The sequence below is a fragment of the Alligator sinensis genome, unplaced genomic scaffold (assembly GCF_000455745.1).
Source record: "Alligator sinensis unplaced genomic scaffold, ASM45574v1 scaffold649_1, whole genome shotgun sequence".
NCBI lineage: Eukaryota > Metazoa > Chordata > Crocodylia > Alligatoridae > Alligator > Alligator sinensis.
The window spans coordinates 2,221,606-2,237,036 of record NW_005842127.1 but is presented as its reverse complement, the minus strand read 5'-3'; positions in this window follow the sequence as shown (position 1 = coordinate 2,237,036).

Sequence of the window (15,431 nt, the reverse complement as noted above, 5' to 3'; positions counted from 1 at the left end):
CGTGCCAGCTGGGCAACCGGCAGCAGCGCCTGCATCCTGCGCCACCCTGCGCCAGCTGGGCAAGTGGTGGCAGTGCCTGCATCCTGTGCCTGCTGGACGGCTGCCTGTTTAATCTGTGGCCGAATCTCCAAAGCGGCACTGAATCTTTTCCAAATCGATTCTGAGGCTTCTGATTCCTTTCGGACCTTTTAATTGGTCTCCTGATTTGATTCAGATTCGGAGATTCGGCTGCTGAATTGGGCCGAATCTCCTCCAAATCGAATCGCCTATCAAAGCTTTGCACAGCCCTAAAGTTCATAAAAGATGTCTGTCAAACTGCTGCATTTTCAAGGACAGATGGAAAAAGTTTTATTTTGTGAGAAGATGCAGAGGCCCCAGGGCAATCTCAGTCACAGGAACGTTATTTGCAGTTAGTCAGACAAGCTGTCTGAACCAGGTACTTTATGGTTCATTGGGTCACATGATTGAAACTAAATCCCAAAAAGAGACATTATATGGAAACGAACTAAAAGTCAGTGAATTCTTTTTGGAAATTTTTAGAATTGTTTGCCAGAAGTGAGGTGAGGTGTCTGCAAACCTTTTGTATACTACCAAAGAAAATTCAAAACAAAGCAGACGTTTCAGTCAGCAGCTGACTAAAAATCTATTTTAGGAAAGAAGAGACAGATGTTCCACATTAAAAAGCAAGGGAATTGGAAGAAAGATACTTTTAACAGATGGACCAGTGTCAAAATACCTGGCAGTTCAGTGTCCAAACACCTGCTAGCAAATAAAATTGCCAAATGCTTAGCTTGAACGGGGATGAGTGACGTGTTTGGCACTCCAACTAATGACCCCCAAAGGCTACCCAGACATTCTTTCAGCAGCAGTGCTCAGGCAGGAAAGAAATGCCTTCAATATGCCCGTCTCCTGAAGTTAAGAGGAGAGGGTCAAAGGCTGTTATTTGTGCTACAGTTGCAAACCGAAGACTAAAATCTGGGCTCCAGTGTGCTAGGCATTGTATAACCAAATAGTGAGATGCAGGTCCTGCCTCTAATATCTGTCTCTAGAATAGACAAGACAGGCAGTTAAGGAAAACAGGCATTGAAGGGTAGTAGGATTTGCCAAGGCTTCACAGCAGAGCCAGGAAGAGAAACTTGGATTTTGGCAGTCCCACACTCATTAGACCATGCTGCTATTCAGCAGGTTAAAAAAAGCTAAGGAGCCAGATTAACTGGTGCACTCTAGATCCTTTGCATTGTTTCAGTGATGCAAAGCAAACATAAGCCCAGTTTAATTAGCTAGGTAGGCTTTGTTTATAGCTGCCTTTCATTGATCAAGTGTCACACAACAGTCAGAGCATATCTGTCAGTCTTGTCCAGGGATCAGCAACATATTTGGGCAGAGCACCCAAAATACCTGCAACCTTGATTTGAAAGATGATGGTGGGCTGGGGTGGATGGCAGGGGAGCCACCAGGGTTTTGATCCTTGTTGTGGCAGTACAGCTCCAGCCTTTTCCCCCATCATCCTCCCTGAGGTGCACGTGCACCCGCTGCCAGCAGCCAGCTGGGCTGGGGCTCCGTGCACCCTGGTGTAGCTGCTTGCAGCCTCCTGGCTGCTTGCCACACTGGCTGGGGGACTAGGCAGGCCCCTTCCACCAGCCTGTAGCCCAGGCTAATTGCGGGTGGTGCGTTCATGTGTGCCTCAAAGAGGTTGGCAGGGAAGGACCAGGGTTGTACTGCCACAACAAGGATTAGGCCCCTCATGGCTCCCCCACCATCCACCCTCAGGTGCACATGCCAAGCAAAATGCCTTTGCTTGCCACACATGCCAGGGGCTGCCTACCCCTGATTTATTTCATTGTTTCTTAGAAGCCTTTAATTGTCTCCGTCTCATATATTAACTCTCCAAGTCACCCAGACATTGTGCCTAATGCTACTGTTTGGTTTTTGGAGTAACCTGGTAGCAAATGATTCTCACTTGTGGGTAGGGAGTGAAATAAGCTATTTCTTGAGAAGCAGTGATCCAGAGCCATTTTTCCTCCTATCTCTTCTTTACTGAGTCAGATTCTCAATTATACCACATAAAAAAATGCTCAACCAATCAATAGTTCATTCCTATCTATGCCTGCTCCTAATTACATTTTCCTTCTTATCTCAACAAGAAATTATGGCCTGTGTGTAATTCAGTTAATGCAGTAAAAGGAAGTAAAGTGCTATTCACTAGGCACTGGTTTCTTCTAGTCATTACTGAATACTGATTATCCTTCAAAGCATATTACTTTGCTGGATGGTTCTCCTTGGACAGTAGGTCAGCTATGGCAGGAGAAAAAGTATAGTTTAAGCAACATTAAGCCTCTAGTTGAGATTAAATCATTCTCTCAGAATCCACAGCCAGGAAACAGAAAGCAACCAAATGTAACCCTCCTTGTACTGTAAAAGGGAACTTTTCGGAGTGTCCTCTTAGTGGGAAGGTCAGTGAGACCTTCTTGAGTGGGCTTGGTGGGTAAATGGTGATGGCTATCAGCCATGTTTGGTGTACCTGAGGGGCCCTGAGTGTTTGGAGTGAACTCTCTGTGAAAAGGAGAATGTCTGATGGACTGAAATAGACTGTCCTAAGGAGAATACTGATTGACCAGGGCTGTACTAGCTCTAGTTCCTGCTGCTAAAGAGAGGCATGTGTCCTGCTCTGAGAACTGGTGGGGAGGAAGAAATGACACAAGTGCATTGGATCCATCTATATGCTCCAGAGAAGGTGGTTTCAGTCTGCTGCTGGCCAGACTCAGAATACAAGGTGAAGGTGGAAGTTGATTTACTGTATTTACTGTGATTTTTAATGTTTTTCTTTGCTAGGGTTTCAATTATAGTTTGTTGTCCAATTGTTATTGTGTTTGTTGTTATAGTAAAAGGATAAATTTGGAATTTTTAAAAATTCATTGTTGTTCACTGAGGGATGTTTAGTGCCAGGTATCCCACAGTAGGTGTTTCTGTTTTATATATATATAAAACAGAATACATGTGTGTGTGCATACATATATATATGTATATGTGTGTATGTATATATGTATGTGTATTTTATATATCTGTGTGTGTGTGTGTGTGTGTGTGTGTATATACACATACACACACAGATATATAAAATACACATACGTATATACATACACACACATACATATATATATGTATACACACACACACATATATATATATGTAGGTGGAAGCATGTGGATGGAAAATAGGAGTCCTCTTTCCCAAATACTCCAGGAACATAGCATGGACATAACCAAAGTACATGGTGTGCCAAAGTACATGGTGTGCCAAAGTACTATTAGCAATCTCTCAATATGAGGATGATTTCTGCCAGGGGGTATTAATGATGAGTTTTAAGATGACTATTGGAGTCCAATCCATGCTCTGCAAATTTTTCCAGAGATATGACACATGGTGCTGGGTGGGGGGGAAGGGGGCACAGCTGTTGGCCAGGATGTTGTGCACTTTCCTTCCTCCTCTGCCATTTCTCAGCTTCCTGAGCAAGATGATTCTCTTTGAAGTGGACAATAACTTGATGTATAGTGCAGAGCCAATGAGACCTGTTACCAGCCAGCACTTCCCAGTTTGTAAGGTTGATGCCACCCTTCTTAAGGTATGATTTCAGGGTGTCCTTGTAGTGCTTCCACTGTCCTCTATGGGTTCTCTTACCATGACTGAGTTGATAAGAGGACCTGCTTTAGGAGACGAGTGTCAGCCATCCACACACAATGGCCAGCCCAGAGTTGATGTTTTATGATCTTTGCCTCATTGCTGGTTATGTTAGCTGCAGAGAGGATGCTGGCACTGGTGCAGTGGTCTTCCCATCTAATATGAAGGATCTTATTGAGGCAAGGCGTGTGGAACCATTTCAAGTGCTTAAGATGGCTTTGATATCACCCATGTCTCACACATGTATACGGGGATAACCACTGCATTGTAGACCAGGATCTTAGTTTCCATCAGCAAATCTCAGTTGGCAAAGGCATGGTGAAACAGCTTTCCGAAGTATATGCTGGCACAGTGAATCCTATGCTCAACTTTACATCAAGACTGACTAGGACAGGTGGCTGCCAAGGTATGGGAAATGCTTGATGTTTTCCAGGGGTTCTCCACCAGTGGTTATTTGTGGGGGGAGGGGGGCAGCTTGTGCTGGGGCAGGCTGATGCAGGAAGACCTTGGTCTTCCTAATATTAAGGGAGAGTCCTGTCCCAATATTAAGGGTCAGTCATCAGCATACTGAAGGCTGGTAATGCCAGTCTTGGTAACTTTTGTTTTGCTGTGAAGGTGTCAGAGGTTGAAAAGCTAACTATCCATTCAATAGTCAACTTCAATTCCAGGAGGAAGGTGGTCACAGATGAGAATCAAAACCACAGCAAGACAGATGGAGAAAAGGGTTGCAGTAATAACACATGTTTGCTTGACACCAGTACAGATGGTAAATGGGTCTGTCTCTGATCCATTGCAAAGGACTGTGGTGGTCATCCCATCATGGAGTAACCCAAGAATGCTGATGAACTTAAGTGGACAACCAAACTTAGACAGCACTTTCCATAAGGCTTCATGACGGATGGAGTAGAAGGCCTTGGTTAGGTCAATAAATGCATAAACAGCTCCTGGTATTGTTCTCTACACTTCTCCTGGATCTGTAATGCAACAAAAATCATGTCGGTGGTACCCTGTGATGGTCTAAAACCACACTGGAATTCTGGAAGGACATCTTTGGCAAGGGGGAGGAGGCAATTCAGAAGGATGCTAATAAGAATGTTCCCAGCAACAGCGAGAAGGGCAGTGCCTCAGTAGCTCCCATGCACTGACTTGTTCCCTTTCTTGAAGATGGTCACAATGTTGGTATTCTTTAAAACAGGTGAAGCTTCCTTGTTAACCCATATTTTGATGAGAAGTTCATGCAGTTTTTGTGCTAGTGCTGTTCCACCAGCTTTGAAGACCTCTGTGGGAATACTATTTAGTCCTGGTGCCTTATTGTTCTTCATCTCAGAGATGGCATGCCAGACTTCCTTGAAGGATGGGGAATCAGCAAGAGGTTGTATTACTGGGTGTTGAGGGATGGTCTCGATGGTGGCAGCTGAGACCTCAGATTCACTGTTGAGTAGAACCTTAAAGTGCTCCTTCTAGCTTTGTTTGATGGATACATTATCTGTGAGAAGGGTGGAGCCATCCTGGGATTGCAAGGGGATTGAGCCATTGGAACATGGTCCATGGATGGCTTTTATTGCTTGAAAGAAGCTTCTCATATTACGTTGGTCAGCAAAACTCTGGATCTCCATGGCCTTTGCTTGCCCCCACTGGTTCTTGAAGTCTGTGACAGAGCAGTAAGCCTACCCTGTCATGAGACCCTGAAATCACAAAGAAGGGGCCAAAACATACTGGTGCAGCAAACCAGGAAGGAGGGAAGAGACGCAGCAAGCCTGGGCAGAAGCAAAGATGTGCAGCAGACCCGGATGTCAATTAAAGCAATTGGCTGTGAGAGCCGGCAAGGCAGTGAATGGAATGCTGCCACCGGGGTCACAGCTGATCAGGGTGGGGATTTAAAAGGGAGCCAAACAGGCAGGTGGCTCTCCTCCAGAGAAGGGAGCAGCATGCAGGGGAGCTCTGTGGGGCCAGAAACCGCGGAGACTGTGTGTGCCCCACAAACTTACCTGAAGGGTCAGGGTGATGAGGATGCCATTTGCTGAGGAGGAGGATACCATTGGAATTGACATTCCCCACCCCCTCTTTCCTAACGGTGCCACTCCAGAGTTCAGAGTGTTGCCCAACTCTTGCGCTGAAGGCACCCATGAGGATGAGCTTGTCTTCCTTGGCAGTGAAGGTCAGGACTTGTCAAGACTGCAGTAGAACTGTTCCTTGTTGACTTCCTCATCATCAATTATGGGGGCATACTCGCTGATGACTGTAGCATACTGGTTGCTTGAGGTGGAAAGTCATAAGGTATTCATTAATGCCCACAGGAAGTTCTGAAAGCTGACTCATAATCTTGCTCTTGATGGCAAAGCAAACCCCATGAATGTGCCTCCCTTCAGGTGACTTTCCAAAAAAAAAGGTGTATCCACCTCCTCCTCCTTTCAGCTGGCTTTCATCTGCCCAGCAGGCCTTGCTTAGGGCAGCAATAACAATATCATATCTTGCAAGTTTTCTAGCTACTATGGTGGTTCTTCTTTCAGGACAGTTCAGGGAACTCATGAGAGTACATACATTCCATGTGGTGAATTTGAGTACTTTATTTTGTTGGTTTCAGCCACAGGTAGAGCGATCCCACTGGATGTAGCAATCCAGCCAGGGGGGTTGAAACAGCCTATGTTTAGGACACCTTTTCTAGCCCCTTCCACAGTCAGGGTGATCAAAGGGGATCCTAAGAGGACTGCTCAGTCACAGTTGCAGTTGCCAAATTGTACTTCTGTTTCAGTAAGTGCAAAACAGCCATCACATGACTGCTGCTTACATACAAATTTGTGACTAGGGACTCCCAGAGATCACTATTCCTGTCCCCACCACTACATATTCATTGCCACAGGAGTTGATTTGTGGGACATGTTAACATCCCTAGCAGAGGTCTGTGTGTGACATCTTTTAATGTGGAGAAGCCAGTGTTCACGTGGCTGTTACTTGCACTTGACAGGAAGGAGCCCTGAACCCAGTAGCAAGGATGTCCTAGACAACTGGAGATCTCCATCCCACTGCAGCCCTCATCTGCCTTCACAACTGCAGAGAAAGAACAGGTCCTCAAGTATGCCTGTTCTGCCATTGGGGTCTTCAGGAGTTTGGACCATGCTTAGTCTGGGACCTCACCTCAAACCTGTTCACCAGGGGGGACCCTACCAGGAATACAAGACTCCAGACGACATAGCTCTGAGGGCGATTGAAACACACAAGCCCCTCCACCATGACAAGGTTACGGTCCAAGGAGAGTTGTGCCAAAGTGGATGGTGTACGAAAGTAGATGGTGTGTGTGTGTGCTGCTATGTTTGCTCCCTTAGTTCTACTGTCTCTGTAAATCATTGAGCAGCATGATAGGACTGGCGCCCAGTTCTTTGCTTGTCTCTGTCCTTTCAAGGCAGCCAGCTTATCTAGTCTGATCTAGAAATCTCTCTTGTGTGCTCCTTTTTCCTGTAAGTAATAGTAAAAAGTTTCCCCTTTTCAGTTGATTTCCAAAAATGGCTTAGTTTTTGCCAAACTTTATCAAGACTCAGAGTCATACAGATGGCTAGCACAAAGCCTGTGCATCACTTTAAAGCCTGCATAACCATACACCCTATATGGAAGTCCAAGACAGTAGAGAAGCCTACTAGGGGGAAGATCATCTCAAATTGCTGCTCACAAACAGGAAAATATTGGTTGAGAATGTGAAGACAGAAGGCAACTTGGGTGAGAGTGATCAGGAAATGACAGAGTTCAAGATCCTAAAGGAAGAAAGGAAGGAGCACAGCAGAATAAAGATACTACACTTTAGGAAAAACTGACTTAAACATAAACTCAGGGCACTGGTGGGCAGGATCCCCTGGGAGGCAAGTATGAGTAGAAAAGGAATCCAGGAAATCTGGCTGTATTTTAAGGATGACCTTTTAAGGGCACAGGAGCATGCTATCTTGATACTACAGAAGAATGGAAGGTGCAACAGGAGACTGGCTTGGCTAGACAGCAATATCTTCAATGAGTTGAAACTCAAAAAGGAATCCTATAAAAAGTAGAAACTGAGTCATAGTACTTGGGAAGAGTATAAGAGTATCACATGGGCATGCAGGAACAGAATTAGGAAGGTCAAGGCTTTATTTGATATCCAACTGGCAAGGGATATAAAAGGCAATAAAAAAGGATTCTACAAGTATGTCAAGAGTAACAGGAAGATCAAATAAACTATAGGTCTGTTATGAAATGCAGAAGGCAATCTAGTTGTGGATGTTGGAGAGAAAGCTGAACTATTTAATGCTTTTTTTACAGGTGCACTGATACATCAGTTCCATCTTGGATCAGCACTGATATAAAGAAAATTGACACCAAGTTGGGTGGAGTTGCAGACACTCTGGAAGGTAGGGTTGGGATCCAGAATGACCTAGATAGATTGGAAAAATGGTCTTCACTCCACCAGATAAGATTCAACAAGGAAAAGTGCGAAGTCCTGAACTTGGAATAGAATATTGCATTCAGACTGGAGAATGATTGACTAGGGTACAATACCACAGAAAAGGACTTGGGGCTTAAAGTAGACCATAAACTGAATATGAGCCAATAGTGTGCTCTTGTTGCAAAAAAGGCCAACAGTATAGTTGGTTGAATTCAAGGGAAGCAATTCTTTTTCTCTATTCAGCACTGGTGAGGCCCTGCTTAGGAGTATGTATGAAGTTTTGTGCCCCACACTTCAAAAACGATGTGAACAGTTTGGAAAGAATCTAGTGGAGAGTAACCAATATAATTAGGAGCCTGGGAAGCATGTCTTATAAGCAGGGATTCTGGTTTACTCTGGTTAAAAATTGCAAATTCTCTGATTAAAAAAAGCAAATTCTGTGACTAAAACTCCCCAAATCTGCATTTTTCCATAATTAAAATGAAATACCACTATATATATATATATATGCATGTATGTATGTATGTATTATATATATGTGTGTATGTATGTATCACTCTGCCAACCTGCAAGGGGAAACTCACCATTTCCTGCATTTTTCTCGTTTAAAGGAGAAAATCCTGGTTTTTCTCCTCAAAATGAGAGTCTGAGTTTTTCTCCTTAAAATGAGAAAATCTGGGTTTTACTGCATTTTTTTGTTGCAAATGGAAAACCCAGATCCCCGCTTATGAGGAAGGACTGGAAGAACTAGGGTTATTTAGTCTGGATAAGAGAAGAGTGAGGAGGGATTTGATAACTGTCTGAAGGGCAATTATAGAAAGGATGGAGATTGGGCTTTTCTCTGTGGCTGTAGGAGATGACTAGGAACAAGGGCCTCAGACTTGAGTAAAGGAAATTTAGTTTGGAGATTAGGAGGAACTTTCTGACTACGAGGGTGGACAAACATTAGAACAGGCTACTTAAACAAGTTGTGAAATCTTCATCCCTGGAAATTTTCAAAAGCAGGTTGGACAGACACTGGCTTGGCTGGTATAGTCGGGGATGGTCCTTCCTTGAACAGAGGGCTAGACCTGATGACATCTGGAGGTCCATTCCAGCCCTACTTTCCTATGAACCTAGATGCTTATGTGATGGGCAAATTCATACCATTACTGAATCAGGACAAGCTTTGAGAATTAAACAAGGTACATTCTTGAGAAACAGACTTATGGAGAAATTATTCACCACTTGAAATCAGGTATTTTAGGAGCTCATACAGGGGTCTAGCAGGTGTTGGAAACCCACTTCTGTGTTTTATATATAACTGGGGGTTTTTTAAAGGGTGGGTTGGGGAGATTAGATGCCATAACTGCTACAAATAAGGTTCCCAAACTGTATTTATTTCCAACTTGATCCTATGTTCAGAGAAATCCACAGTGAAGTTCCCATGTTAACATTGCATGATTCTGGCTTGGAAACATCCATAATACTTAAATAATCACTTGGGAACTATTCAGTGATGCACCCTTTAAAGCAATTCACTTCCTTGCAGCTAGATGGTAACTCTCATAATGTTAAAAATGGTGAACTCACAGTAGAGAGTATTCACTTATTTTTATTTTTGAAATAAAATGACACATTTAGAATTTCCAGCCAACATTAAAACTCCATTGTTTTATAGATATACAAAGTCAGAGAGAATCCCTGACATAAAAAAAGAGTTTGGAGCCTAAAGAGACAGTTGATGAAAGTGTGGGGAAACGGAGACTACCAAATTTGTTTCATATATACTAACAGAGAGCTGATGGATAGCAGTAACTGCTGGGTGTCAGTCTGGGCTGAAATATTATTGAAGATATATCAGTAAAGAACTTACATTTCTACATTATCAGTTCAATGAACATTATCCCCCAATGCTGGAGCTTGGTAAATAATTGCGTCAATGCTCTTCTTGGCTGAAAATGGTTTTTGACAAAATGGAAACACTCTGTCTTTGTCCAAATGTCTGTAACACAATAAAAACATTGCAATCAAGGTTGTCCAGTTTTCAAACGAAAAGATTAGTTCTGGGAAACAAAACAAACCCAAACATTTTTCAGGTGTTTGATGTAAGCTCATACATTTTTGGAGAAAGTTTTCTTCAAAAATGAGACGGAAACATTTTAATTAATATTTTCCCCCCATGAGGATGAGGGATATTTTTCAACCAGGTCTTCTAATGTTGAATTCATCTTTGTTAGTCTGCAGGAATTATCCATCTGGAAATAATGTAGCTATTACTGTTTGTGATGTGGAAGGGGGGAGAAATAGAATGAAAACAATAGCAGCCAGCCATACCCTTCTACCATTTGCCCCTGTTTATATATCTAGCATGAAACTGTTCAACACCTCTTTATTCAAACCATGCCGTTGTATCCAAATCACTAGCACTGCATACAGAGCATAAAAGTACAATTCTCAGAACCGCCTTGCAAAGGGTACATCACAGCATGTTTGCCATCTGTTGTCAATTAAAGTAGTAGGCGTGCCAGGCTCATGTTGGTAGGGGCCAGCACCCCAGTGCTTCTTTTGCTTAACAATAATACAAGGAGATCTCAACAAGTGGCATTCATTCAGTTTCAGAATACTAAAGGGAAGTGTTCCTTCTGTGAAATGCTGTAGGTCTCATGGGCTGCCCCAGGATCTGGTACTGAAACATTGCAGACTTAAGAACCTATTCTGGGAAGCCCTGGGCCATAAAGCAATGTCACAGTTCTAGAAACATGGAGGTAAAAGGGAGTTGCTCTTGAAAACTGAAGCTTACTAACAGTTTGGCAGCATCCATCTGAAAGGGTGCATGATGTACAGCATCTGTGAGTCATTTACCATCAACAAAAGTTATTTGGCAATAAGGGAAGGAAGGAAGAGGGAAAGGTATTTGTGCCAGCTATTGGATAAAAATCATCTGGAATTGCATGGTTTAAGCACAGTTATCAGAAAGGTATGAAGCATTTCCATGGAGAAGTCTAGAAAAATCACTTAACCCCTTATTGTCTGTGTGTGTAGGGGAGCAATGGGAAGTGACAGTGTTTCAAGTTTTGAATAAATATAGAGAATAGGCTGATTCTGATCTCTCTCTACTAATCAGTAGGAAGGACTTTCAGTTACACTGATGCTGGTTGGTTGTAAATAAGAGACAGATCTGGCCTCTTTCTTCAACATACAGTATGTTTTGTATCAGATGGTGACCTGCCTTTGCCTTCCAGATCTGTTTTTTTTTCTAGCTGAAGAACTGCAAACAATGACTGGCTTTGGATAAAGCAACTGGAAGTTGCACCCAGCCAGATACAAGCAAATTGCATTAACTTTGTTCCTAGGATTCCAAGCTCCCCATGGTGACCACAGTAGCTCTTGTCAGCACTGCAGTCCTGAAGTTCCCAGTAACTCAATAGAGCTGAACTAAAATTAATACTGGCCAGGTTAGGTTATAACAACAAAGGAACATTCAGATTCCATTAAATAAAAAAGACCAGATCATTAAGAAAGGCAAGCTACTCTGTTTACTCTGAAGATGCAATAATTATGCAATATGAAATAATTCTCCGGGGCAATATATTTTATTTGTTAAAGTTTATATTTCCATGAAAGATTTTTTTTTCCAGATGTAGGAAATATAGGTTTATTAGTGTTACTTTTGGCAGATACCTGACACATTTAAATATAAAGCATCTTTATTAACTATGTGCTTTATCTATGCAAAAAAGTGCAAGTGACTGATGCTTTATAATAGAGTGATTTCTAATGTTCACTATACTTAGTGAACATTAGAAATCACTCTATGACAATACATTCCCAGTGCAAATGATCAGTGATTGACTGGCTCATAGAACCTGAAGGAATTTATCCCCTCATACTGTGTCAGTATAATATATAAATGTTATAGAAATACCACAAATATACGATATTGGCATTTTTGAAAGCCTTAAGGACAAAGTCAATCTGACATGAGCCAAATACATATATGGCAGGATCTCCAAATCAGGAAGGAAATCCAAACTTGTACAGAAGGATTTTCAAGGGTCTCCGTTTGTATGGAAGGATCTCCTACCACTCAAGTTGACTGCATTTCTAACGTTATTAATAGCCTTACCTCACACAGTCTTTTATTCAATATTAGAATTTTAAATGTTCCAAGGAACAAAATTTGGCAATACTTAAAAAATAAAAAAGTTTACTTCAACACTGTAATGTTAAAATACTTTAACCTCTGCAGATGAGAAGCACTATATCAGAATTGTTGCTTTTTGTTGTTACACTGAATTCAAATGTGAGACACACCTAGCGAAACAGTTTTTTGTGATGCTCAATAGCAAAATATTCAGTCCTTTGCCCAAATTATTCACTTGCTCCAGCCTGAAACAAGAATGCCCATAGTAAAAACTAAGTAAATAGTATAGATTTCATAGATTTCGTAGACGTTAGGGCTGGAAGGGACTTCGGAAGATCATCAAGTCCAGCCCCCCTGCCCAAGGGGCAGGAAGTCAGCTGGGGTCATAGGATCCCAGCAAGATAAGCATCCAAATTTCTCTTGAAGGCGTTCAATGTGGGTGCTTGAACCACCACCGATGGCAGGCTATTCCAGATCTTGGGGGCTCAGACAGTAAAGAAATTCTTCATGTCCAACCTGAAACGGTCTTGCTGGAGCTTATAACTGTTCAACCTCGTCATCCCTTGGGGCTCTCTGGTGAACAATCGTTCCCCCAGATCCTGGTGAACAACCCTGATAAACTTGTAGGTGGCCACCAGATCGTCCCTGAGCCTGCGCTTTTCCAGGCTAAAGAGCCCCATAGCTCTCAGCCTGTTGTCATAAGGTCTGTTTTCCTGACCTCTGATCATGTGTGTGGCTCTTCTCTGGACTCTCTCAAGCTTCTCCACAACCTTTTTGAAATGTGGAGCCCAGAACTGGACACAATACTCCAGCTGTGGCCTCACCAAGGCCGAGTACAAGGGGAGAATGATGTCCCGGGATTTACTTGAGAAGCATCTATGGATGCAAGCCAGCGTTTTGCTCGCTTTACTAGCCGCAGCATCACATTGAAGGCTCATGTTCATCTTGTGGTCAGTCATGACCCCCAAGTCCTTTTCATCCATAGTACTAACCAGCACTGCCGAGCCTATAAGCATGTTGCAGGTTTTTCCTCCCAAGGTGGAGAACCTTACATTTTTCAGTGTTAAACACCATCAGGTTCTCATCCAACCATTTTCTGAGCCTGTCAAGGTCAGCCTGGATCGCCCTCCAGTCCTCAGATGTGGACGCTTTACCCCAGAGTTTGGTATCATCAGTGAACTTGGCCAGTTTGCTTCTGACTCCAATGTTCACATCATTAATGAAAATGTTGAACAATACAGGTCCAAGGACAGAGCCTTGAGGGACCCCACTGGTCACAGGGTACCATGATGATTGACTTCCATCAACTACCACCCTCTGGGTCTGACTACGGAGCCAATTCCCCAGCCAGCGGATCGTGGTGGACCTGAGGCTGCTGTTGGCCAGTTTTGCCAAGAGGTGATCATGGGATACCAGATCGAAGGCTTTTTTGAAGTCAAAATATATGACATCAATCTCTTCTCCCTTGTCCAGGTGATAGGTCACCTGGTTGTAGAAGGAAATGAGATTGGTCAAGCATGACCTACCCTCAACAAACCTATGCTGGGTATCCCTCAGGATATTGCCATCAGCTAGTCCGTCAAGGATGGCCCCTCCAAACTCTTGGTATGTTTCCTCCAAACCCTTGCTGTATTTTATAAAGATTTTACACCCATATTCAGCAATGTGCTTAAATGTATGATAAGCTTTAAGTCTGTGTTCACATTCAATTGACCTGAGTGAGATTTTAGCTATCCATGCTTCAAATTAAATGTACCTAAGTGCTTTCCTGGAACGCTTCAAACTTGATCCCAATCCCCCTGAAGTCAATGAATAAAGTCGCATTGACTTTGCATGGGTTTGGAGCAGACCTTTACTGAACAAGCTTCTCTAATTCAATTTGAATATTAGCCAGAGGGGAATTTTGAATTGCGTAACTAGTAGGTTGCCAACATCAAACAAATATTTTTGAGCAGGAAGTCATCTTTTATGAGCAGAGTGGGCCAGATCCTCATCTGGTTTTTATCAATGTATCTCCATTTTCATGAATATGGCTAGACACATGTAGGCTAGCTAAAGATCTGATCAGTTACTTGTGATATCTCCTAGAATAAATTATACCCCTGAGCTGCCTCAGCTGAGTAATCACTAGGATTCTGGCTGCCTACGTATAAGTATGCACTTCTATCCAAGTTAAATTGGATTCCAAAGCACAGTCTAGGGAGCAGGAATTGCACATGGATTTGTGACGCTTCCTAGAGAACCAAGGGTGGGGATTTCAAAACCACTCAGCACCAGCCCAGCTGTACTCTCACTGAAGCCAATGGTAATACACCCACAGGGTGTATTTTATTAGAGCAATGCTGAGCACTTCTGGAAATCCCACCCTTCTAGTGCAAACACATCTCAAATGATTATGCTTTCCTGTATGCTATATATATAATACACTATTGTGCCCGCCTCTGCTCCACTAGGCGTTCTTGAGCCGCTTTTGCCCAGGCAGTTGACCGGGTTGGCCCCGGTCCTGCAAGAGGACCCCAGAGGGTGCCTCGGATGACGTTGGAAGACCCCCTAAACTCACCTGCCATGACTTTGAATAGATCTTCAGTGGTGGGGGTCCCCTTCGAAGCAGCCTCCAGGGTCGTCATGCCTTCGGTGGGCACTCATGGGGCTCCGACCTCCCCTAAACCCTGGCCAAATGCCACCTTCTGCCGCGGGTCTCCCAGTCTTCTTTCCTACTGGCCCCTCCTCATCTCTTCCCTTGGACTTCCTGTAGCCCCAGCTCAATGGGACCTGGTGGCCTAGGCTGGGCTCCGATATGAGGGCTAAGAGGCCCTTGAAACCTGCCGACCCTATCCTATTCTGACACCCGTGGTGCCACCACATGTAAAAGCGAAACCTCACCACAGTGCCTGCCGGGGAGGTAAACCCACCGGGCAAGCAAGCAAGCCCTGAGGAAGTAGCACCCTAGCTCAAGGAGCCCTACGACTGCCCAGTGCCTCAGAGCCCCCTTGGCGGCCCCCCCTCTGGGGACATTGCCGCAGCCCCCTGAAGTCCGGTAGCCCCAGCCGGCTCCTCCGGCGGCTCCTTCGACAGTTTTCCCCACCGGTACCTCTGGCAGCTCCTTTGCCGGCTCCTTCGCCGGCTTTTCTCCAGGCTCCTGTGCTGGTTCCTTCACAGACTCTCTCACCGGTTCCTCTGCCGGCTTTCTCACCCGCTTTTCTTGCGCGTCTCCCCGCC